At 44.7% G+C, this 26,138-nt stretch overlaps 2 protein-coding genes across 8 annotated transcripts in view; one reads left to right on the forward strand and one right to left on the reverse strand.

Moving 5' to 3' along the window:
• NRG4 (neuregulin 4) overlaps positions 1-18,132 on the reverse strand; it is a 93,348-nt gene extending 75,216 nt beyond the window's left edge. Inside the window, exon 1 of one of the 3 annotated variants that reach the window (XM_029065873.2) lies at positions 18,031-18,132. The gene's annotated coding sequence lies outside the window, so the exon portion shown is untranslated. Of the gene's footprint in view, positions 1-880; positions 962-18,030 lie in introns of those variants that run through there. The other 2 variants (XM_029065876.2, XM_029065874.2) reach the window with 2 other exon arrangements.
• Positions 18,133-18,276: 144 nt separating this feature from the next.
• Positions 18,277-26,138, forward strand: part of TMEM266 (transmembrane protein 266) — a 107,812-nt gene continuing 99,950 nt past the window's right edge. For all 5 annotated transcript variants that reach the window (XM_029065857.1, XM_029065856.1, XM_029065859.1 and 2 more), the window contains exon 1: positions 18,277-18,434. The gene's annotated coding sequence lies outside the window, so the exon portion shown is untranslated. The remainder of the gene's footprint in view (positions 18,435-26,138) is intronic.

A 26,138-nucleotide genomic window follows, 5' to 3' on the forward strand; every position in this document is an offset into this window, starting at 1 on the left:
TTGCCTACCAACTCTGTTATACTCTACTCTCCTAAGCATTTAGTGCAGTGCTCTGCACATGGGAAGCGCTTAATAAATACGACTGATAGATTAAAAACCTTTCCTCTTTAAATTCATTTATTCTCGTTCAGTCTTTTGGTTAATGCCCACTGTTTGCTATACCAAAAAGAGTTCAAACCACAGTTTATTATAATAATTGGTAATAAGTATTTGAAACAAACAATGGGTAAAGATAATCTCCCCCAAAGAAAATTTCATTGCTATTTAACCTTCTAGCTTGAACAATCTTTTCAATATTTTTTCCATATGTTCTCCATGTGGAATTCTATTTTTCAAAGGGTTATTAATCATAGTCTTGCTTACTTTTACTACATTTCTATGAATAACTGCTTCTATTTTCTATTATCTCGCAAATAGGTTTAGATTTATATTTCCTCTTTGCCCTCTTTCGTAAAATTATTAAATTCCTACTTCTATTTGCCACCCCATATGCAACCTTTGTCCTTTCATCTTCTCTGGTAGAAAAGTCCATTACCCTAATAAATCCTCTCCACACACGGTCAGAGTACCCACGCAAAAACCCAGGACATTAATTGAGGTTAGGAGTCCTCCTGCAACCACGAACGAACAAGAGTTTATGATACTTTTACAGGGTTACTGGGCCGTGCACCAGATAACATCCTAGAACAGAGAGTACAGTTCCTCAGTTAAATGCTTAAAAGCTGGGATGTTTTCCCTGGGCTTGCTGATAGTACACTAGAAAACAAACCGGAAAGAAAAAAAAAAGGTAAAATCCATATTGGCGCTTTCTTCCAACAAATCAGAGACACTGACAGGTAAACTTTCCAATGTTTTCCATATAAAAGATGTTTCTATTTACCAACAAGAGCAACTGGGGGCGAAGCTTCCGTTCTCTGCACAGGTTTCGTGGCGGAATTCCAGAAGATGTTGACTAAAAAATCCCAGCTGGTCTTGACTGCATCGACACTGGTCAATGACTAATTCGAGCTGCAGTTGGTTACCCGGTTTTGGAGTTTATCACTGAACACCAAGACCTTCATGAAGTTACTCATGAGGTATTTGCTGGCCACACTGGGGCACTAGGACCCAGGAATAGCTGTAGTGTGTCCAAGTCTGGGCATCATAACAGCAGCTGTATTTATTGATCGCCTACTGTGTGCAAAGCCCTGTGCTAAGCCCATGGTCATTGTCTTTAGGGCTGTCCAGGGAGCCATTGATCAGGGCCCTTTCCAAGGGAATTGAGAATGTTTTGCTGGGCACGGTGGTGCTAGGTGGGAAGTGCGAGTCTTCCCCAAGGGCTGCGTAAGAGGTATGTAATCTGGGTAAATTTTGCTTGGTGTGACAGTCCAGGGAGAGGAAAGGGGAGACCCAAGTTGGGGGGAGCAGCTGCAGCTGAATTGGGGGGGGGGGGCGGGGGGTTTACTGGTGCTGCCAAAATTGCTCTAGAAGCTGGATGAGTTTTTTAATAGCAATAATAATGGTATTTGTTAAATACTTACTACGTCCCAGGCACTGTTCTAAGCACTAGGGTAGATGCAAGATAATCGGGTTGAGCAACGTCCCTGCCCCATTTAGGACTCACAGTCTTAATCCCCATTTTAGAGATTAGGGAACTGACGCATAGAGATGTAAAGTGACTTGCCCAGGATATACAGCCGACAAGAGACAGGGCTGGGATTAGAACCCAAGGCCTTCTGACTCCCAAGCCCAAGTTCTATCCACAAGGCCACACTGCTTCCCTTTTTTGTAGTAGGTCTGGGTTGGACATATGGTAAGAATAATTTAGTCAGCCAAGGTCTATCCTTATCCTCTAGACTGTAAACTCACTGTGGGCAGGGAATGTGTCTACCATTCTGTTGCATCGTAATTTCGCAACTGCTTAGTACAGTGCTTTGCACGCAATAAGAGCTCGATAAATGTCACTGATGACAGTGATGTACAAACAATGTGACAGAGTATGTTGGTCTCATACTGGTCTTATCCACACTTATACTCCTGAGGAGGACTTTGCAAGCAGTAGTATCGTCTTGGAAAATGAAGGAGAGTCATCTATGCTTAGGATCAATGGTAATTTCACTGAGCTTGGAAGAGGGATTGAAAGTTTTTCAGGCAGAAAAAGACAAAATCTTACATTACCAAATGGACCTTCTAGGATCATTGCTTAGAAGCTGCAGATGCCTTAAAAGACTTGGTTATGGACTTTAGAATCCTCGGTCCATACAGGGGATAACAGTAGTCTCGAACTGGTTTTCAGTTGCTGCAGCTGTAGCTGTTTTCAAGTATTTTCAAGCTAATGCCCCTTTAGGACCCCAGGGTTTTGCCCCTGCAGCTCAGCTACCTCCATGAGATTAGAGGATGTGATTCATCTCTTTGGGGCCCGGCCCAGCTGAAAGTAGACCCTTTGTTCGGTCATGGAGACGTTATCCCCCCCGCCAACTGTGATACTCCCTTTAATTCTGATAACTGGGATCTGGACTCGGTTTGGCCATTCTTAAAGTGCCCAGGAAATCCCATCTCTTTCCTATCCAGAGGCTCCAGGGATGGAGCAGGGGATTATGCAAAGCATAGCCTTTAAGCAACAACTTTTAGGAGAAGCAGAGTGGCTTAGTAGATGGAGCATGAGCCTGGGAGTCAGAGGGAACCTACTTGTTTTGTTTTGCTGTCTGTGTCCCTCTTTTAGACTGTGAGCCTGTTGTTGGGTAGGGATTGTCTTTATCTACTGCCGAATTGTACATTCCAAGCACTTAGTACAGTGCTCTGCACACAGTAAGCTCTCAATAAATACAATTGAATGAAGGACCTGGGTTCTAATCCTGGCTCCGCCACACGTCTGCTGTGTGATCTTGGACAGTCACTTGACATCTTTAAAATGGGGGATTAAGGGGCTGAGCACCATGTGGGACAGGGACTGTGTCCAACCCGATTAACTTGTATCTACCCCAATGCTTAGAACAGTGCTTGGCACATAGTAAGCGCTTAAGTACCAATTCTATTATTACTAATCTCATTCTGCTTAGTTCGGTCACTGCACTGCACAGAAACAACCCTGATCAAGAGCTTTCCATTACACCCACATGACATAGTATCTTTTAACATTTTTGTAAGCCACTATATTTAGAGGTTCTGATTTGACCTATCACCTCAACATTTCTGCACCATCTTACATACCTATGCACTATATATTATACATCATTTACTTATATTAATGCCTGTCTCCCCTTTTAGAGAGTTTGTTGTGGGGAGGGAACATGTCTTCCAACTCTATTATATTGTACTCTCCCAAGCGCTTAGTAGAGTGCTCTGCACCCAGCAAGCCCTCTAAAAATATGATTGATTGATTCACCAAGCCCCCGTCTACACTGGAGGGCCAAAAACAGAAAGCAAGTGGCATCACTGAAAAATTGCATGGGATGCATTCTACCTTCTTCGCATATCTGAAGAAAAGCTATTTCATCTCTTTTCACTAAAAGGACAGCAAAGTTTTTTTCTGTAAAATGCTAAGTTTGTCTTGACAGATATAACCCAACAAATCTGGAGGTGGGCGGAGTTCCATATCAAGGCTTCTGGCAAATACAGTTGGTGTGAATCCACATACGGAGAACCGCATAAAAGTTTCTACTTGAATATTTTCACTCTAGAAGCTGAGCCAGGAACAATTTACAGGCAGGGCTAACTGACGAATTAGACATATACCTATATACATGTCAAATTATAAAGGAATTCTAAGGTCCAGGCTACCGGGACTTTTGACTTCTTGCCTGAACACAAGAACGCATGTGCGGAGGCTAAGGTTCACTGGTTGAACATAGCTGGTAGGAACCGTCTGGGGAAAGGAATGGCTTGGAGGTGAGCCGAGGAGTGGACAGGGAAGGCCATGGAAAGAATGATCTGAGAGGTAGGCAAGGAGAGACAGGATCAGACTGGATTTGCTCTAGGAAGAGAAGGGGCTAGGTGGGAGATGGTGGGGGGGAAATGGGGGAGGACTGGGGTGAAGCGGGAAAGCTTAAGAGGAGGGAGAATAATAATAATAATAATGCTATTTGTTAAGCACTTACTATGTGCCAAGTGCTGTTCTAAGCACTGGGATAGATACAAGGTAATCAGGTTGTCCTGCGTGGAGCTCACAGTCCTAATCCCCATTTTACAGATGGAGTAACTGAGGAACAGAGAAGTGAAGTGACTTGCCCAAGGTCACACAGCAGACAAGTGGCAGAGCCAAGATTACAACCCAAGTCTTCTGACTCCCAAGCTCATGCTCTTGCCACTAGGCCAGGCTGCTTCTAAGTAGCAGCATGGTACACCTTTTTTCCAAGAGGCCTTGGGAGGCAGCATGGCCTAGTGGATAGAGCACAGGGCTGGGAATCAGACAAGCTGTGTTCTAATCCCAGCTCCAGCTCTTGTCTGCTGTTCAACTTCACTTCTCTGTGCCTCAGTTACCTCATCTGTAAACTAGGGATGAAGACCGTCAGTTTATTTGGAACAGGGACTGGGTCCAACCTGATTATCTTGTACCAACCCCAGCACTCGGTACAGTGTCCGGAGCATAGCAAGCACTTAATATTAAAAAAAAGAAGTTATCCAAACATCCAAAATGCCAAAATGCAAAAAGGCATTTCTCAACGATGCAGTCTACCTTGCAGCTGTCTAGACGTGGCGCATGGCCATTTGGAACCCCCAAAATTGGTTTGTTGAAAATGACTCAGGAACAAAAATACTACTTGCAGTTAAACCAGTATTATACTAACAGCACCTTACATTTCCTTGATTTCCGGACAAAAGAGAGTCTTTTGGAAACTTTTGTAGTGTCATACATCTCAAGTCAAACCAAGAGAAGCAGTGTGGTCTAGTGGAGAGAGCTCAGGTCTGAGAATCAGAAGGACCTGGGTTCTAATCCAGGCTCCGCCACTTGTATGCTGTGTGACCTTGGGCAAATCACTTCACTTCTCTGGGCCTCGGTTACTTCATCTGTAAAATGGGGATTAAGACTATGAGCCCCATGTGGAACAGGGTCTGTGACCAACTCGATTTGCTTGTATCCACCCCGGTGCTTATTACAGTGCCTGACACATAGAAAACACTTAATAAATACCACTAAGTCAAGAAATATGTGTACCAAAATGTGAGGCGCAAACACAAAATAACTAAGACTATAAATCAAGAACTTTTACACACTAGAGAAGCTAGAAAGTTATTTTAATGCCATCACAGGAACTCTATAGAATGAAGATTATAGTGATTAGGTTGTCTTGTTTTTGCCCGTCTCCCCCAGTTAGACTGTAAGCCTGTCATTGGGCAGGGATTGTCTTTATCTGTTGCCGAATTGTACATTCCAAGTGCTTAGTACAGTGTTCTGCACATAGTAAGCGCTCAATAAATACTATTGATTGAATGAATATGACTCTCAGCATCATCTCAGACAAGGAGGGAATCCTGAAAAGATGGCAGGAATACTTCCATATTCTACTTGATACACATACTAGCAAAGATTAAGTCCTGCAAAACACAGAAAACCTATCAACATGTGAAGACAAGCTTTTGTTTCAACTATTAAGTCCACAGCACTTAATACAGTGCTTTGCACACAGTAAGCACTCAATAAATACAATTAAATGAAGTCAGCCTGGCAGTCAGAATCATGGAAAATGGCAAGGTGCAGAGAGCTGATGACATCTACAAGTATGGAGTTTGCTTAAATATTTATACAAGCAGTTCCTCAACATATGGAACATCGACAAGATGCTCCCATCATTACCATCTTCAAGAAGAAAAGTAAAAAATCAACTATCAAGGCAACTCCCTGATATTCACTGCTGGCAAGATGCTAGCCAGGGTCGGTCCTTCTGGACTGGCTCAGTCATTCCGCAACTTTGGTGTCATCCTTGACTCAGCTCTCTCATTCACCCCACACATCCAATCCGTCCCCAACACCTGCCGGTCTCACCTTTACAATATCGCCAAGATCCGCCCTTTCCTCTCCATCCGAACGGCGATCGTGCTGGTACAAGCTCACATAATATTCCGAATGGATTATTGTGTCAGCCTCCTTTCGGATCTCCCTTCCTCCTGTCTCTCCCCACTCCAGTCCATTCTTCATTCCGCTGCCCGGATCATCTTCCTACAGAAACGCTCTGGGCATGTCACTACTCTCCTCAAAAACCTCCAGTGGTTGCCTATCAACCTTCGCACGAAACAAAAACTCCTCACTCTCGGCTTCAGAGCTCTCCATCCCCTTGCCTCCTCCTACCTCACCTCCCTTCTCTCTTTCTACTGCCCATCCCGTATACTCTGCTCCACTGCCGCTCACCTCCTCACTGTCTCCCATTCACATCTATCCCGCCGTCGGCCCGTGGCCCACGTCCTCCCGCTGTCATGGAACGCCCTCCCTCCTCATCTCCGCCAAACTAACTCTCTTCCCCTCTTCAAAGCCCTACTGAGAGCTCACCTCCTCCAAGAGGCCTTCCCAGACTGAGCCCCCCCTTTCCCTCTGCTCCCCCTCCCCTCCCTCCCACCCTCTGCTCCTCCCCCTCCCCTCAGCACTGTGCTCATTTGTATATATTATTTATTACCCTATTTATTTTCTTAATGAGATGTTCATCCCCTTGATTCTATTTATCTTGATGATGTTGTCTTGTTTTTGTTTTGTTCTTTTGCTTTGCTGTCTGTCTCCCCCGTTCAGACTGTGAGCCCATCACTGGGCAGGGACTGTCTCTGTTGCCGAATTGTAGATTCCAAGCACTTAGTACAGAGCTCTGCACATAGTAAGCGCTCAATAAATACTATTGAATGAATGAATTCCATTCACTCATTCATTCATTCACTGCAGCATTTGTTAAGCACTCACTGTGTGCCAAGCACTGTACTAAATTCTGGGGTAGATTCAGGATAATCGTCTTGGACACAAGTCCTGTCCTAGATGGAATTCACAGTCTCAATCAATTTATTTTTCTTTTTTTATTGGCATTTAAAGCACTGCCTATATATCAAACACTGTCCTAAGCGCTGAGGTATCACTTGTATCAGGTTGGATACAGTCCCTGTCCCCCGTGAGGCTCACAGTCTCAGCAGGAGGAAGAACAAAACAGAGGCACAGAGAAGTTAAGTGATTTGCCCAAGGTTAGATAGCAAGCATTTGGCAAAGCCAAAATTAGAACCCAAGTCTTCTGACTCCCAGGCCTGTGCTCTTTCCAGTAGGCCATGCTGCTTTATTGAGTGCTTACTTTGTGCAGAGCACTGTACTAAGCACTTAGGACTGTACAGCACAAAGGAACAGGCATAGATGATCTGTGCCCTCAAGTAACTTGCAGGCTAGACTGAAGAATATTGATGAATCGCATGCTCTTCAAATCACATTGTGGTTTCAGACTCTGGCTTGGCAAAACAGATATGGTCTTTGCAGCACATAGAAACGCAGAAAGCAGCACCAAAATTCCTACATGGTTTCCAAAGACTTTATGAAACCACGCAGATCTGGACTCTGATAACCGTTTAGTAAATTGGCTGCTCTGAGAAGTTTATTAAGATGGCTTGGTTGGTTGGGTCAGAGATGGGGGTGCCCTGACTCATTCATTCCCCATCACCAATGGCCTAATAATAGGGCCAGTCCCGTTCAGTTTGTTCTACTCAGGTAAGTGTAGGAAGCAACATAGATTAAACCCTCCATTCCTCTTCTCCCACTCCCTTCTGCATCACCATGACTTGCCCCCTTCATTCATCCCCCCTTCCAACCCCACAGCACTTAAGAACAGATCTGTAATCTATTTATTTCTATTCATGTCTGTCATCCCGCCCCCCCCCCCCCCCCCCCCCCCCCCCCAGCCCCATAGACTGTAAACTCGTTGTGGGCAGGGAATATGCCGATTTGTTATAGGGTACTCAAAGTAAAGTGCTTGGCACACAGTAAGCATTCAATAAATACTATTGACTGACGTTGAAACTCTCCCAATTCAACCGGCTATGAGCCCAAAATCTTGAGGTTATCATTCTCCACCGGGAGACGAGAGGCTCAATCAATCAATCAATCGCATTTGACACCTGCTGTGCACACAGAACTGTAGTAAGCACTTGGGTGAGTACAACACAGCACTATTAACAGACACGTTTCCCACCCACAGTGAGGTTGCAGTCTAATAATTATAATAATTGTGGTATTTGTTAAACTCTATGTGCCAAGCACTATTCTAAGCGCTGGGGTAGACACAGATAATTGGTTTGGACACAGTCCCTGTCCCACAAGGAGCCTCCAGTCTTAAAGAGTGTAGTGGCTTCCTTATATCAGGATTTAGAATAAAATGAAAGTTCACAGGGCTGAAGTATTGTAGTCCTGAGAAGCAGCATGGAGTAATGGATAAACCACAGGCCCAAAGGTCAGAAGGTCATAAATTATAATCCCGGCCCTGCCACTAGTTTGCTGTATGATCTTGGACAAGTCACTTCACTGTGCCTCAATTACCTCACCTGTAAAATGGGGATTGATACTGTGGGCCCCATGTGGGACAGAGACTTTGTCCAACTTGATTTGCTTGTATCCACCCCCATGCTTAGTACAGAGCCTGGCACACAGTAAGCACTTAACAAATACCATCATCATCATCATTATTATTATTGTCCAACCTTTTTTGTGGCATTAAGGGCTGCATTAAGAGAAGTTGGGGCCTGGTCTGGCCTGTCTAGAGGAGCACACACCCCTCATGTGACCTGGATGAGCAAGAGTGCCATCAGCAAGAGTGGTTGGCAGAGATGGAAGAGGGCTGTGGGTAGCTGAGGCCAGGAAGTCTTTTGCTTGGTGAAAGGAAGCAGGAAGAAAGGAGGAAAGAGGAAGCGGGAATCCAGAGTCAGGCACACCCCCATAGTGACCCTGTGGGATACATTTTTCCTACCCCATCCCTCTCCATACTTCTCCCTCTAGTTTGCTCTTCCCAAAATTGCAGGGAATGGACAGGGTTGGCATGGAATCACCACCTTCCTCCAGGCAAAGTGACACCCTAAACTACACCTCATGAGTAAACACACGGCCGAGCAAATCTACGCAAGCATCATCTCTACACCACTTCAATTAACACACTTTTCCCTTTTTGGTTTCCTATAACCTTAGTGACATCTCCCAGCTAGGAAATCAGCAGGATTTCCCCTCCTGAATCCCAGATGAAGAGCAAGGGGTGGGGTCTTGGGAAATAAGGTGATTAGCATCTATTTATGTTCATCACCAATAATAATAATACTAATTATGACATCTGTTAAGCGCTTACTATGAGCAAGACTCTGTACTAAGTGCTGGGGTGGATACAAGCAAATCGGATGGACACAGTCCCCGTCCCACGTGCGGCTCACAGTCTTGATCCCCATTTTACAGATGAGGTAAATGAGACACAGACAAGTGAAGTGGTTTGCCCAAGGTCACACAGCAGACAAGTGGCAGAGCCAGGATTAGAACCCATAACCTTCTGACTCCCAGGCCCGTGCTCTATCCACTACCCCACGTTGCTTCTATAACTCCCATGGGTGGGTTAAAAAGGGGGAGAAAACTGAGGCAGCACAGGCTTCAGAGGAACTCCTGGGCCAAGATCACACATATTCACCGAGCGCTTACTATAAGCAGAACACAGTATTAATCACTCAGGAGGGTACAATACCACAGAATTAGTAAATTCCCTACCCATAATGAGACATTATTATGAATAATTAATTTATAATACGTAATTTAAAGAGAGGTACATAAGTGCTGTGGGGTTGAGCAAATACCAAATGTTCAAAGGTCACAGAATGAAGTGCATAAATGACGCAGAAGGGAGAGCGAGCCAGAGAAAAGAGGGCTTAATTGGGCAAGGGCTCTTAGAAGAGATGTGACCTTAGTAATGCTTTGAAGGTGTAGACAGTGGTAGACTGGCATATATGGAGCGGGAGGGAGTTCCAGGCTAGGGAAAGGATTTAGGAAAGCTGTTGGCGGCGAGATATATGAGATGCAGTTTCCTCTCTCACGTTGCCCCATTCTTTGCAATTGAAAGGACGGGGTCCCCTTCAAAAGCCAGAAATGTCAACAGGAGCCACCTGGAAGCTGCTATGTTAAAAAAATTAAAAAGAAAAAAAGAAAAAAAACACACCATCACCTTAATGTTCCAAGCAGCAACTATCTTCATAAGGTCGGGACAGGATCTGATTATCAAAGCTCCTGTAATCCCACAACCTGGGGGTTTAAACCTTGTGAGCCCCTGCATTATTAATCCAGCGCTGATGATAGTGGATTTGGACTCACCACAGATTTCCTAGAAGGGATGTTAAAAAGTATAACCTACCCAGGCAAATGCTCACCAGAGAAGGAAACCACTTCATTATTTCCCTACCCTTTAATGCCACGGTCAGAGGAAGACTCCTGGGGTGGATGGACCAAATAATGAATCTGAGGAGGATGACCTAGTGGTAACAACTTGGGTCTGGGAGTGAGAGGACCTGGGTTCTAATCCCAGGTTCCACCACTTACCTCTGTGTGACCTTGGGCAAATCACCACCTCTTTGTGCCTCAGTTCCTTCCACTGCAAAATGGGGATTCAATATCTGTTCTCTCTCCTACTTGGATTGTAGGCCTCGTGTGGGACCTGATCATTTGGTATCTACCTCAGCGCTTAGTAGTAAATGGTAAGTGCTTAACCAACACCACTATTATCATGATATGCCTTTGCTTATGTGGCTATATCACGACTAAAAACCTTGACATACCCATCGTCTTCATTTCTGAGAGTCACTTGGGAAGCAGTGGGCTAATTGTTAGGGGAATTGCTAAATGCTTCCCCAAGGAAAGAAGGTCTCAATGCCCCTTAACAATCAGTGGCTAAATACACCTAAGAAAATCTCTCAACTTTGTTTTTCCTACCAACTACAACCTCAAGTTGTCCCTTTCTAATGAGCCACATATCACTGCATCTTATGCCTAAAAGGAACTTGGACAAGCCAGGTCTACCTCTAAGCTAACCCACACAGATTGATTTTAATGACTGAAAAAGAAGTCACTAGTATCTTAAATCGTTACAATATTTGACACTGATCAATACAATTTACCGAGCTCTGACCTGACTGACTTGTATCTATCTCCAGCACTTAGAACAGGGCTTGGTAGGTATTATGTTCCTAAAAATACCATTATTATTATTTTAGCACTATACTAGGTACTGAGGGAGACTCCAATATAATAGTAAATATGATTTCTGACTTCAAGGAACTTTCAACCCAGCAGAGACAGAGACTACAATACACTATAGGTAGGATTCATTCATTTTCATTCATTCACTTGTATTTACTGAGCGCTTACTCTGTGTGTGGAGCACTGTACTAACCACTTGGGAGTGTACAATCTAACAATAAACACACATTCCTGCCCACAACAAGCTCATGTTCTAGAAGGGGAGACAGGCATTAATATAAATAAATTACAGATCTGGACATTAGTGATGTGGGGCTGGGACAGGGAATGAATGAAGGGAAAAGGAAGGGTCTTCATACGTATATCTCAAAATTAGCTTCTAACAACATACAGTCTAGGACTCAGAAGGACCTGGGTTCTAATACTGGTTCCCCACTTGACTGCTGTGTGACCTTCGGCAACTCACTTTACGTCTCTGTGCTTCAGTTACCTCATTTGTAAAATGGGGATTAAGACTGTGAGCTCCATGTGGGCCAGGGACTGACTCCAACCAATTTATCCTATATCAACCCCAGCGCTTATTACAGTGCTTACAATGTTCAAATACCATAAAAAAATACCATTAAAAATCCCCCCAAATATAGACGTGTTTATAAAATGAACTAATTAGTCTTTGGAACTTTGAAATCGTTCATTTACGATTCAAAATCGCACACTAACCCTGAAACATTTGGTAATCGCAAGAGGTGAAGTTTTTTTTCAAAAAGGGTTGCTTTTTTTAAATTCAAATGACTAAACATTTTATTGTTTGGAACCCCTGAAAATACCTAAATAAAAGAAGAGATAAAAATAAATAATTTAGTCCCCTTACTAATTTCAGATAGTTTCCATGCAGAACCTCTGTAATTTTGGCTTTTGCAACTCATATTGTATTTAGAACATTTTTCTCCTTACATGAGAGCGATACTCTCACACTCTGCTGCTATAAGCTTTTTCAAGCATGCACAGAACATTCTGTGTAATCACTAATCTGCTATCCCATAATCTTGCATCTGGGTACAAGCTCAGGCTTCCTTTCTCATGCACACGCTCTCTATTACATAAATCTGGCACATATGAAATGACACAATTTTCATAATAATTACTTTAAAAGAAATATGCTCTGCTAAAACAGAAAAATCCAGTGTACCCAAGCCCCACCGCACTAGAATTACACATAAGGGATCATAAATATTCTGTTGGTTAATAGCACAATTAGAAATCTAATGCCAATGCTATATATAGCTCTCCTTCAATTCTGAAGAGGAGACTAATGACAGTAAGGTCCTTTACCTATGTGCAAGTGTGGCTGAAAAGACGGATCAGATCAATCGATGGCATTTACTGAGCACTTGGAAGAAGACAACACTAGCAAGAGTTATGTTCCCTTCCCATAAGGAATTTAATCAATCAATGGTATTTATTTCGCGCTTACTGAGTGCAGAGCACTGGGCTAAGCGTTTTGGGGGAGTACAGTGCAACCAAGTTGACAGACATGTTCCCTGCCCACAAACAGCTTACAGTCCAGAGTTTCGAATCTAATGGGTGAGAGTGAAGAGAGAGGGAAGGCTGGAGAATGAACAGTCAGTAGTATTTACTGAGCATTCGCTGGGTTCAAAACACTGAACTAAGCACTTGGATGGCACAACAGAAGACAGGACTCCTGTCCGCAAGGAATTGCAATCTAGCTACAGTCTCATTTACAATCAGTCGTAATTACTGAGCACTTACTGTGTGCAGAACACTGTATTAAGCACTAGGGAGAGTACAATAGAACAACAAAACAAGCACATTCCCTGCCCACAAGGAGCTTACAGTCTAGATGGTGAGAACAACCTAAATACAATCTAGTTTACAATCTTCCTACAAAATGGAGTTCAAAGACTGTGTAAAACAATGTGGGCAAAAATAGGAAGATCATCATCAGTGTCATCATCAATGGTATTTGAGTGCTAAGTGCAGAGCACTGAACTAAAGTCTTGGGAGAGTACAATACAACAAAGTTGGTAAACATATTCCCTGCCTTCAACGAGCTTACAGTTTACAGGGGGAGACGGACGTTAATACGAAGCAGCAGCATGACCTAATGGAAATAGCACAGGCCTGGGAGTCAGAGGACCTGGGTTCTAACCCTCTCTCTGCCAAAGGCTTGCTATCTGACATTGGGCAAGTCACTTAACTTCTCTGTGCCTCAGTTCTCCTGTTTTCTCTCACTTAGACTCTTCCTACACCATGCAGGACAGGGACCGTGTCCAACCTAATTCACTTGTAACTATCCCAGTGCTTAGATCAGCGTTTGACACATAGTAAGTGCTTAAATAAATACCTTAAAAAATTATATTGTATATTGTAGAGCTATGTAAGATGGGGGTAGGAGTGTTGAGATAAGAAGGATGGACAAACTCTCCTTGTTGAAGTGGAATTTCAGGAGATTTTGGAAGATGTGGGGAGCTGAGTGGTGGATTTGAAAGGGAGGATGTGATGAGAATAAGGCACTGTGAGAAGGTGAGTTTGGGAGCATAAAGCAGGAACAAGTAGAAACAACAGGATGAAAGATGAACTAAAAAAGTAAATGCAGAGATAAGTATATAAATTTAAAAATACCTATGTACCTGCATCCTGAGGGTAGGATTGATGATAATAATAATTGCACTATTTGTTAAGCGCTTACTATGTACCTGCATCCTGAGGGTAGGATGGATGATAATAATAATAACTGCACTATTTGTTAAGCGCTTACTATGTGTTAAGTACTTTACTAAGTGCTGGGGTGGATACAAGCAAATTGGGTTGGACACAGCAGACAGCCCAAAGAAGTGAAGCAGCATGGAACAGTGGATAAAGCCCAGGCCTGGGAGTCAGCCCGTCATGGGATTAATCTCAGCTCTGCCACTTGTCTGCTGTGTGACCTTGGGCAAGTCACTTCACTTGTCTGTCTCTCATTTACCTCACCTGAAAAATGGGGATCAAGACTGTGAGCCCCACATGGGACAGGAAGTAGGTCCATCCAATTTGCTTGTATCCACCCCAGCACTTAGTATAGAGCCTGGCTCATAGTAAGCACTTAACAAATGTCATAATTAATATTATTATTATTAGCGATGAACATAAATAGATGCCAATCGGCTCGTTTCCCACAGCCCCACCCCTTGCTCTTCATCTGGGATGCGGGAGGGGAAATCCTGCTGATTTCTTAGCTGGGAGATGTCACTAAGGTTATAGGAAACAGGAAGGGGAAAAGTGTGTTTATTGAAGTGGTGTAGAGATGATGCTTGCGTGGATTTTCTTCGCCGTGTGTTTACTCATGAAGTGCCACCCTGCTGTGTGAACTAGGGCAAGTCACTTCATTTCTCTGTGCCTCAGTTACCTCATCTGTAAAACGGGGATTGATACCGTGAGCCCCACGTGAGGCAGGGACTGTGTCAAAACCAATTTGCTTGCATCCGTCCCAGTGCTTAGCAGAGTGTCTGGCACATAGTAAGCACCTAAATACCACACTTTTATTATTATTTTTATCATTATTAACGAACTTACAGTCAATCCTAGGTAGAGCAAGCTTCAGGCACTCCATTGCTTTGAAAGAGGGGTAAATAGCCCCCTCCTCCCCACAACTTCTGTATGATGTCATAGTCATGCTGCACCCACTCACGACTTAACGTGAAGTCATACGTAACATTTTGTGGGAGACCATTTCTCCTCCACCGCCACCACCCCTTGACCGCCTGGTCTGGGAAGCTCAGCTCTTATGGGCAGGGAATGTGTCTATCAACTCTATTTTGTACACTCCCAAGTACTTACTACAGTGCTCTGCACAAGTAAGCGCCCAGTTCCTATGATTGAATTGTTGAACCTCAGACACACTTTGGGAGTACAGTTACACACCCACACTTTTAGCCGGGGGACACAGCCTCGGAGACAAAATGCTACATCTTCTCTGACTGCCTACAACAATCCAACCCAGAAACAGAATACTTTCCTTTTCTCCAACCCATCTCCTGCTCACCACACCACCACCCTCTCAGTTGAACGTTCTGGTCAGAAAGAGTTGATCCGGTGGCAAGGACTGTGGGGACAGAGCATGGTGGTAATGGAAGAGGTACCGGAGTTCAACATCTTTCATTCATTCAATAGTATTTATTGAGCGCTTACTATGTGCAGAGCACTGTATTAAATGCTTGGAATGTACAAATGGGCAACATCTTGACATCCCTACTACTAAGGTACATCCTGGACTTTAGGATGCAACGTAATTTTTAGGGGAAATGGGAAGCAGCGCAGGGAGGGTGCAGTAGAACTGAACACCAACAAAGGGGAAGCAACGTGGCCTAGTGGAAAGAGCCTGGGTGTCAGAGGTCCTGGGTTCTAATTCTGAATCCACCACACACCTGCTGTGTGACCTTGGGCCAGTCGCTTAACTTCTCTCTGCCTCAGTTTCCTCATCTGTAAAATGAAGATTTAATCCTACTCCCTCCTACTTAGATTGTGAGCCCTATGTGGTAGAGGGGCTGTGTCCAACCTGTCTTGCTTCTACCCCAGCGCTTAGTACAGTACATGGTCTGTAGTAGGTGCTTAACAAGTACCATAATTATTTTGGAACAATTTTGCTTCATACGGACTGATCTTTCACTACCAAAATTTCACGACTGAAGCAGGAAATGGTTGCACCATACATAAAAACTGCATCTTTCAAAAAAATATAGAATTGCATTAAGAAGAGTAACAGATAACCGATGGGATGGAGAGTTGCATCCTCCCTAAAGTATCTGCTGTTCTTGTTGCACAATATTTATATTCCAGTTCTAAATGGAAGTCTTAAGGAAACAATAGATTTCTTTTATGCAGCACTTCATCTCAATCCAAGCCCTGCAGATTAACGAGGGTGAAGTTCCAACTCCCCCTGTAACGGCAAAACTCAGATTGCAATTATCCCAGTCTGTGCAACCAGCCCGGTAAAAGTAGGGGTTTTCCATTTTAATCAAAGTTAAGTGTACTGCCAAGGAAAAAGGTCCCTGCGGACAGCACTCTGACCAGGGATATTAATAATGTGGACTCGAGTCTTCTCTCTGATCAAACTGAGGAAAGTGAGTGGCTCTGAACTCAATGGGTAAGCACTGATGCCAAAGAGAGGAGGTGAGACTATTACTGAGTTCACAAAAGGCCAATATGTTGTAATAATAACAATAATAATAATAATAATAAAGTGGATTTGAGCAGATTTCAGTTTCTCCTTAATGACTTGAGCATTTTCACTCTGTTTTGAGAAGCAGTGTTGCCTAGTGGATAGAGCACAGACGTGGGAACATGAACCACATGAGTTCTAATCCCAGCTCTGCCACTCGTTTGCTGTAGGACCTTGGTCAAGTTGCATAACTTAATAATAATAATATTGATGGCATTTGTTAAGCGCTTACTATGTGCAAAGCACTGTTCTAAGCACTGGAAATAATAATGGCATTTGCTAAGTGCTTACTATGTGTCAGGCACTGTACTAAGCTAAGGGGTGGATACAAGCAAATTGGGCTGGACACAATCCCTGTCCCATGCAGACCTCACAGTCTCAATCTCCATTTTACAGATGAGGTAACTGAGGCCCAGAGAAGTGAAGTGACTTGCCCAAGGTCATACAACAGATAAGCGGAAGAGCTGGGTTTAGAACCCATGACCTTCTGATTCCCAGGCCCGTGCTCTAGCCATTACAGCGTGTTTCTCTGGGCCTCAGTCACCTCATCTGTAAAATGGGGATTAAGACTATGAGCCCCATGTGGGACATGAGCTGCGTTCACCTTGATTAGCTTGCATCTACCTCAACACTTAAGTACGGTACCTGGCACTCAAACAAACACCATTAAAAATATCCAACTGGGAGTCGGTCACTGGTGGTCTCCATCACAAAAAACTCCAACAATTTGCCTTGAAACCAGTCAGTCGGATTCACTGGAAAGAAGACTTTTAGTTTGTGTGATTGCTTTCTGACCGCGACTGAGGAGGATGCCCCTAGAAGAGATCCTTAGGGGAGCTGTAATTTGCCCGCCCCACGCCGGAACTCCATTCCACCTTCGCTCCGGAGTCTCCCAGGCCACCCCACTGGACGTGGGATTGAGGGGCGGTCAGATCACCGTGGCCAGATCGACCTGACCACATGGCGATGGTTTGGAGACGGGCCTACCGCCTCTTATGCGGCTCGTCGTCCCAGAGCCTGCGAGCTCGCCCCTCTAGACCGAGAACCGGTTGTGGGCAGGAAGGTGTCTGTTGCTACGCGCACCCTCCCAAGAGCTTAGTACGGTGCTCTGTCCACAGTAAGCGTTCAATAAATACGATCGAATGAATACATTCGGCTTGTCTCCTAAGAATCGACCCGAGCAAAAATCCCCCGATGAGGACCACGGCAAAAACAACAACGAAAAAAAACGAATTCGGGAAAACCAAACCAGGTACGATTGCTGGCATACAGAGGCCGGAGACACCATCTGTTGCACCTCGGTGGAAGCTCTGAGGGGGACCAAACTTTGGCCACAGAAGGGGGGGCGCGAGTTTCCCACCTGTGGACGTGCGAAAAGTAACAGAAGGGGGCCACATATAGGGGAAGCTCTCAATGGAAAGAGCCCGGGCTTAGGAGTCAGAGGTCACGGGTTCGAATCCCGGCTCTGCCACTTGGCTGTGTGACCGTGGGCGAGTCACTTCACTGGGTCTCAGTGACCTCATCTGTCAAATGGGGATGAAGACTGTGAGCCTCACGTGGGGCAACCTGATGACCCGGTATCTCCCCCAGCGCTTAGAACAGTGCTCTGCACATTGTAAGCGCTTAACAAAAAAACCCAACAAATACCCCCTTGGAGCACCTCCTCTTCCCCAGGGCCGGTCCGGGACGGGCGTGTCCGCTGGTCCTCCACCCCATCGCATCCCCGAGGCCGTTGCCGGGGCGGTGACCGGGGCAACGGTTTCCTAGACAACGGGAGGGGGGGACCCGTCGCCACCGCAACCGTCGGCGCGCAGGCGCGCTCCCCCTCCCTCCCGGCGCGCGGCCCCCGTGCGCGCGGCCGGGAGCGAGGTGGGCGGGGGGGTCCGGGGGGGTAGGAGCGGGGAGGGGGGTGGGAGGGGGGGAGGGGAGGCAGGGGAGTCCCGGCAGCGCGACCCGCCGCTGCAGATCTCACAGCATCATCAGCATCCCCAGCAGCCCGGCCGGCAGGCATGACCCTTTAAACCCGGCTGCCTCCCTCCATCCTCCTCCGAAGAGATCTGCAAGGTGCGTGCATGGGGCTAGAGGGCCGGGAGGGAGGGGGATTCCGGCTGACCTTCATCCATCGCCCCCCCCCCCCCCGGGGATGGGCAAGAGCTGGCCTCCCCAAGGAGCTTTGCCCGCCCCCCCCCCCCCCCGCCCCAAGGCCAGGCTCCCCGGGCATCTCCTTCGACGGGGCTTTATATTTGGCCACTGCCCCAGTCCGGCTGCAGATTCATGTCCTTCAATTATTTCCCATCGTGGGCCATCTTGCATTTATTAATAAAACATGCAAACTAAGGAAGGGGCTGGGGGGAGGGCTGGGGAAAGCCCATTGCAGTGGAGCAGACGGTCCCTCTCGTTTTCCATTTTCAAAGCTGGCGTTGAAGTTTAAATCCTTCGTTCTCGAGATGTGCGGGTCAGTTTGGAAACTAGCCTGGTGGTGACCGTTTCCCGGGAGATCCCCCCCCCCCGTTTGTTTATCCATCAGGAAAGAAAGGGGGGAAAGAAAACGCTGCCCCCAGCGTGGTGCGGTGTCTGCCCGCGTAGAACGGAGAGCTTTCACCCGACAGGCCGGCGTTCAATTCAGTTACCGCAGGCAAACTAAAAAGATTGAGTTTCCAATCCTCTGATTTGTCAGAATCCTTAAACTAGAAGAATTGCTCTCCATTATTGCTCAGTAGAGGCCTCAGACTGAATTTCTGAGGCTTCGGAGGGAAATAAATACTTTGAAACCCATTAAAGGGCTGGCATCTAGGAGATGACTGAGAATTTTCCACCTGTTGGAAATCTGACCCTACGGCCGGGGAAATCGGAATTCGGCTTGTTCCCACCACTGTCGCCGGATCGAAATTCAGACGGGCCCTGAAATCTGCCCTCGTTAACACTGTTTTCCTGTGTGAAATCCATATGTTCTTGTGATATCCCCCCAGGGTTATGCCTTTTGAAATTACACCCTCTATTTAATCACTAAATCCATAACATCACATCGGAATGGTTGACATCCTTCACAGTTTATTTTTAATCCATATTATGCTGACATCCCACTTAATTACAGCGATGGTTTGGAAAGTGGAATGCCGTACCTAGTTTTATGGGGTGGGGGGAGTTGCATAATATCATTCTGCCATTTCTTTTCTAGCTGGTTTTGTGGTGTGAGAAAATAGTGTAGAATACACGTCACAAAATATTGTGATGCATAGTTTACCTTTTTTTTTTTTAAGCTTAGCTCATCGGTATGGTTCTCATTCTGATTACGTTTCACGACAGCGTTGGGTGCGAGATAGATATTTTCATCATTTTACAGTAAGGTTGGAGATATAAAGAGGTGCCCACAATCTCACAGTTAGGTCACGTCAAGGCTAGGACCAGAATTCCCAGGTGTTTTGATTCCCGACCCAGTGCTCCTATTCTGTAGACACCATTGCCTGTCACAAAGAAACTCTGGAGTTACAAAAATAGATCGCAAAGTTTTTTCTACATTATCGCTATCCTACAAAATGGACCCCAGTTTACCCCTTTTCTCGAAACAATTACATCTCCATGGCTGAGGCTTTGGTATTTTATTGTCTAAGAAATCAGTATCCAAAGTAGACTCTGAATGGAAGTACGAAGTTACTGTCCATTTTGCTACCTTCGTACCCACCATTTTCTACCCCTTCTCCCCCTCCAGATAGGACACAAGTTCTATGTCAGGTCAAGGATAAAAAAAAAAAAGGCAGCATCGTGGGTGCTGAATGCATTAGCCAGGCCGAAAGAAGGATCCTGCTTTTGACCTTAATCCACTTTGAGTATGTTTATGTAATTATTTGTACTCCTCAGATCTTTGACTATTCAACTAAGATGTTTCTTTCCTCTCTCCTAAAATATCTTCTAATTCAAGTGTTTAACTAGGCCTGGACCCAGTCCCGAGAAAGTAAGTTTCCAATTCTCACATAAAGAGCAACAATTCCTGTAGAGCCAACCGGGAAATCCAGAATGGAAAGTTCAAGAAGCAAATAGGGGCCGTGTTCTATACCTATTAGATTGCAGCTAATGTCCTACTTGCTCTAGCAGTTATGAGGTTTGCTTTGCTTTGGGGAATTATTTCCAAAGTTACTTGTATTAGAAAAATGAAGTGTAGTCCCAAACTCGTGGAAGGTATTAGATAAGGAACAAAATACAGAAGTTATGTAACTTTACCATAAAAGACATAGGGACTGTGCCCAGTTAGAATTTTGATGAGAGAAGCTTCGGTTCTGGGGATGATGCAAGAGGTGAAAAGATAGAAACCGGTTTGATTTCTAAAGGGCAGTTAGAGTTTAAACCAGCAGCACCGCTCTCCTTTTCCGACTTGAGAATCCAAGCTTAAAGGATCTTAGAGGTCATCTATTCTATTCCCCATCCTCTAGACCAAACTGCATCTTACCCTCCCCGGAGAGATAGGCATCTCTCATGTTCTTAAAGGTCTCCGAGGAAGGAGATTCCACAACCTCTTTCCGAAACTCATTCGTTAACTAAAAGGAAAGAAAGACGAGAGAACATCCATTGAATCCCAAAATGGTTTTTCTGCAGAGCCTCTTTTTAATCTTAGTCCAAATTTCCACTTGATGCAACTCTCAGAAAGAGATTGATTCTGTGCTGGTGTCTTCCTTCTCAAAGTGAGATGCAATAGTAAGAGTTTTAGAGGCTAAGGTATTTAAAGTATATACAGCTAACGAGGTCGTGCTACCCCCATCGGCCACCTTAGCACTTAGGCATACATCTCTTATTTAATCACATGTTTCTCCTCACATACCTGTTATCTTATTCTTAATAATTCTATATTTGCCCTTTTTTGCCTACATTTCTCCCCCATTAGCTCACCGAGTGCAGGGACCACTTTTTTATTACCTCTGTATGCTGGATCTGGGAGTCAGAGGACCTAGGGTCTAATTCCGGCTCCTCCGCTTACCTGCCGTGTGACCTTGGGCAAATCACTTAACCTCTCTCGTGCCTCAGTCCCCTCATGTGCAGAGTGGGGATTCAATACATGTTCTTCCTCCTTCCTCCATGAGGGACCTGATTATCTTAGTGCTTAGTACAGTGCTTGGTACATAGTAAAATCTCTCGCCTCCTCTCTAAATCTCCACCTCTGCTTCTGACCCCAACTCTTCATAACTTTTTAAAGCACTCATCTCTTGTCTTCTTCCCTCCTTGACTGCTGTCTTCAACTGTTCAACTCTCCAATAGCTTTTTCCCATTGCTTTCACACATGCTTATGTCTCTCCTATCCTAAAAAAAACCTCTCCCTTGACTCCACGGCTCCCTCCAGTTATCACCCCATCTCCTTCCTACTATTCCTCTCCAAACTTCTTGAGAGAGTTGTTTACACCCATTGTCTCCAATTCCTATCTTCCAATTCTCTCCTAGATTGGAATCTAGCTTCTGCCCCCTTCACTACAGCTTTCTCTTAGGTAACCAGTGACCTTCTTCTCACCGAATCCGATAGCCTCTACTCTATCCTAATCCTCCTAGACCTCTCAGCCGCCTTTAACACTGTAGACCACCCACTTCTCTTGAAACTTTATCCAATCTTGGATTCACTGACACTGTCCTCTCTTGGACTCTTCTCACTGACTCCTAACTCTAACTCCTCCTATCTCTCTGGTAACTCCTCCTATCTCTCTGATAACTCCTCCTACCTCTCTGACCCCTCTAGCCTGGGCAGGGAATGTGTCAGTTTATTGCTGTTCTGTACTCTCCCAAGCGCTTAGTACAGTGCTCTGCACACAGTAAGCACTCAATATGATTGAATGAATGAATGAACCACTCCTGCCCAGTCTCTTTTACTGGCTTCTCCTCTGCCTCCCAACCTTTGACAGTAAAGGTCCCTCAAGGCTCAGTTCTAGGTCCCCTTCTATTCTCCCTCTGCACCACTCCCTTGGAGAACTCAGGCTTCAATAACCACCTCTATGCAGATGATTCCCAAATCTTCATCTCCGGCCTTGACCTCGTTCCTTTCCCGCAGTCTCGCATTTCCTACTGCCTTCGAGACATCTCCACTCGAAAGTCCTGCCAACACCTTACATTAAACATGTCTCAAACTGAACCCATCTTCCCACCCAAACCCTGTCCTCCCCTTGTTTTTCCCATCACTGTAGGATGATCCTTCCTTTCTCACAAGCCTGTAACCTCGGTGTCATCCTCGACTCATCTCTCTCATTCGACCCACAAATTCAACCTGTAAGTGAAGTGTCAGTTTTACCTTCAAATTACTAAAATCAGCTCTTTCCTCTCCATCCAAACTGCTATCGTGCAGATCCAAGCACTTATCCTATCCCGCCTTGACTCTTGCCTCCTCGCTGACCTCCTGGCCTCCTGTCTCTCCCCACTCCATACGTCACTCTGCTGCACGGATCACTTATCAATAAAAACGTTCAGTCCATGTCTCCCCAAGAACCTCTAATGTCAAACCATCCACCTCTGTGTCAAACAGAAACTCCTTACCATCAGCTTTAAAGCATTCAATCGGCTTGCCGCATCCTACCTCACCTCACTAATGTACTACAGCTCAGTCTGCACACTCTGCTCCTCTGGTTTCAGCTTACTCACTGTGCCCCAATCACATTATCTCACCACCGACCCTTTTCCCATACCCTCCCCCTAGCCTGGAACTCCTTCCCCCTCCATATATGCCAGATTGCCACTCTCTCCACCTTCATAGCGCAATCAAGGTCCCATCTTCTCCATGATGCCATCCCTGATTAAACCCTTTTTTCCCCATTCACTCTCCCTTCTGTATCTGGGTCACCTATGTACCTGTGACCTTTGGACATTAGATAGCTGCCCCATTCCCAACCCACAGCACTTATGTACATATCTTTAAATTACATATTATAAATTATTTATTCACTTTAATGTCTGTCTGATTTCTCTTGTACTCTCCCAAGTGCTTAGAACAGTGCTCTGCATACAGTAAGGGGGCAATAAATACCATAGATAGGTTAACACTTAAATACCACTATTAATTATGCTTCCCACACCTAGTACCGTGATCTACCACCATAAGGAGCTCAATAAATGCTATGGGTGATGATAATGGCAAAAGTTTTCAGCATTAAGGGTTCTCAGGCAGTGATCCAATCCAGTTCAGGATGTTCAGTAGTTCAGGATGTAAGACAGACCACCAGCACCTCTCCAAATCACGTGCCACTTCCAATTTTTAGCAGGTATGCCTTAAGGTCATCAGAATGTATTTTTCATAAATGGTGTACATTTCAGCATATAGAAGAGAAAATTTTAAAAGACTGCCTTATCACCTAAACCATGTGGTACTTTTAAGAGAAAATTCAGAATTTATAAGGCTCTTCCTCTATGTCACTAATTTCTGCCTGTGGGCTATGTTTTTCGGAGTCAGTCTTCTCTCCTTTCCATCAGTGATGGTACATGTTCCAAACACTCTTTCTGATTTTAAAGAAAACTGCAGAATAGGGCAAAGTCAGTTTCTCCTGCCCTAGCCCCAGAGTTCATTAAAACAAAGCATTATTAAGATACAGTTATACCTTGGTTGTCTGCTGTGTGATCTTGGGCAAGTCTCTTCAGTTCTCTGGGCTGCACTTACCTCATCTGTCAAATGAGGATTGAGACTGTGAGCCCCATGGGCGACAGGGACTGTGTCTAACCTTTGCACTTAGAACAGTGCTGGGCACAAAGTAAGCGCTTAACAAATACCATTATTAATATTATTATTTTGTAGTCTATACACTCTTTTGTATTTGTTCTTTCCTTCATCTGAATGCCAAAACTTTAGCTGAGTCAATTTCACCACCCAGTCCTCCAACCTTTATTGTCTTTGGGTTTTCAAGACAGTCAGGGAATGTTTAAATCCAAGAAAAGTTGATATAGTAAAATCAGTGTCTCCATATTGCATTAAAATGAAAAACAAATTCTGATAGAAAGGTTAAGGAATCTGTCTTTTCAACACTGAGCAGTTAAAGTTCTTATCAACAGGTCCTTTGTATTACTCATTAAAATATCAGAAAACATTTGCAATCTGATAACGTTCAACCCCGCTTCGCAAAATGAACATTCTTTTCGCAGAATTACTCTAGTCAACTCTAGCCAGAGAAGCAGCGTGGCCTAGTGTATCGAGCAGGGGCCTGGGAGTCCAATGTGATTAGCTTGTATCTACCCCAGCACTTAGTACAGTGCTTGGCACACAGTAAGTGCTTAACAAATACCATTTTTAAAAAGTCGTTACCCTAGCAGGTTACCGGAAGAATGAGCAAATTGTTTAAAAAGAAGTTTGAGACTTTAGGCTGCTTGTAGAATACTTTATAAATAAACCTCCAATCTGGGAACAAGTATAGGCCAAGTTATAGCTCCTTAACATCGACTGACAGGATAATTTGGAGTGAGAACAGGAAGGGGATTAATGGAATCAACCATCTTCCTTCCCTTATAATACTGAGAATAGCTCAGTTCCTTATGTTGTTGGACAAATGATATTTCAGCAAAAGCGAGCACTTTATATTTAACAGATGCCCTAGCCCATCATTTCTGAATCAGACTCACGTGTTCACTCATCTACCGGCTGACACTCCACTTTCAATTGTTAATTTTGATGTGTAATTGGAGAGAGTTCCTTCTAAGGGACATAGTAAGGATGGCATAATCCTCTTTGTTCTTCGATGTCAGGCAGAAAATGTTCAATGAGTCTCACAGCCTTTAGAAAAGTCAGAGCTAGTCTGACTAGATTCAAGCGTGATCTCTGCCATAGGAGCCCATTCTCTGATTCATGCTAACCCGCCAATCATTTTAATTATCATGCTCTTTTCAAACTCAGGAGACGACCTCCCTTAATGTCTGATGGTGGCACATGAGATAAATGCCCTGTTACCTGCAATGTACCAATACTACCCTCAACTGGGACCTGTCATTTTCAAAGACCCAACAGGTCTGTGTGATTTCAGAGGGTGATGACAATAGAGATGTAGATGATACCAACGGACCTAGAGTATTTGGAGTTCTTTAAGCACAGCAAGGAAGTAAAATGGCTTATTTGACGGGTGAGCTGGAGATAACCTTTGCTCTTCTGAAAGTAAAAATAAGGATCGGTAAGCCTGTATGTCATCCTCGGGGTGAACCTCAGTCGATCAGTGGTATTTATTGAGTGTTTACTGTGTGCAGAACACCATACTCAGCGCTTGGGAGAGTACACTATAACATTATTGGTAGACACGTTTCCTGCCCAAGAGGATATGAAGCCATTGTCCTCTGTGTTCTGGGCTGAATGATCTCAGCTGAGAGGCCGAAGACCAAGCGTTTTGAAGGCTGCAATTTAAAAGGGACTATTCAGCTAGGTATTAGGACCCACTTCTAGCAACCTCCAAGTTGTTCTGTTGGTAAGTGTCCCCCTGACACCTTTATTCATAAGCACTAGGACAGCGCGTATGGCTGTAAGCTCATTATGGGCAAGAAATGGGTCTGCTAATTCAGTTATATTATACTCTCCCAAATGTTGGGTACAGGTGCCTTGCGCACAGTAAGCACATTTGACCTCCTATTTGTTTGAATCTGGTAGGTTCATGGCATGGATATGGGCAGAGTGGGATCACAATAGGTAGAGAGCACGTAATACCCATTTTAAAGAAGTTTTTACTTTAAAGCATGCATTCCAGTAAACCAGTTGCATTAGACAGTCCGTTATGTAACTTTAAAAACAACCAGAGCTAGAGTTGTTGTTGTCTTATGCTGTCGAGCCGTGTCCGA

The sequence above is a fragment of the Ornithorhynchus anatinus genome, chromosome 5 (assembly GCF_004115215.2).
Source record: "Ornithorhynchus anatinus isolate Pmale09 chromosome 5, mOrnAna1.pri.v4, whole genome shotgun sequence".
Classification (NCBI taxonomy): domain Eukaryota; kingdom Metazoa; phylum Chordata; class Mammalia; order Monotremata; family Ornithorhynchidae; genus Ornithorhynchus; species Ornithorhynchus anatinus.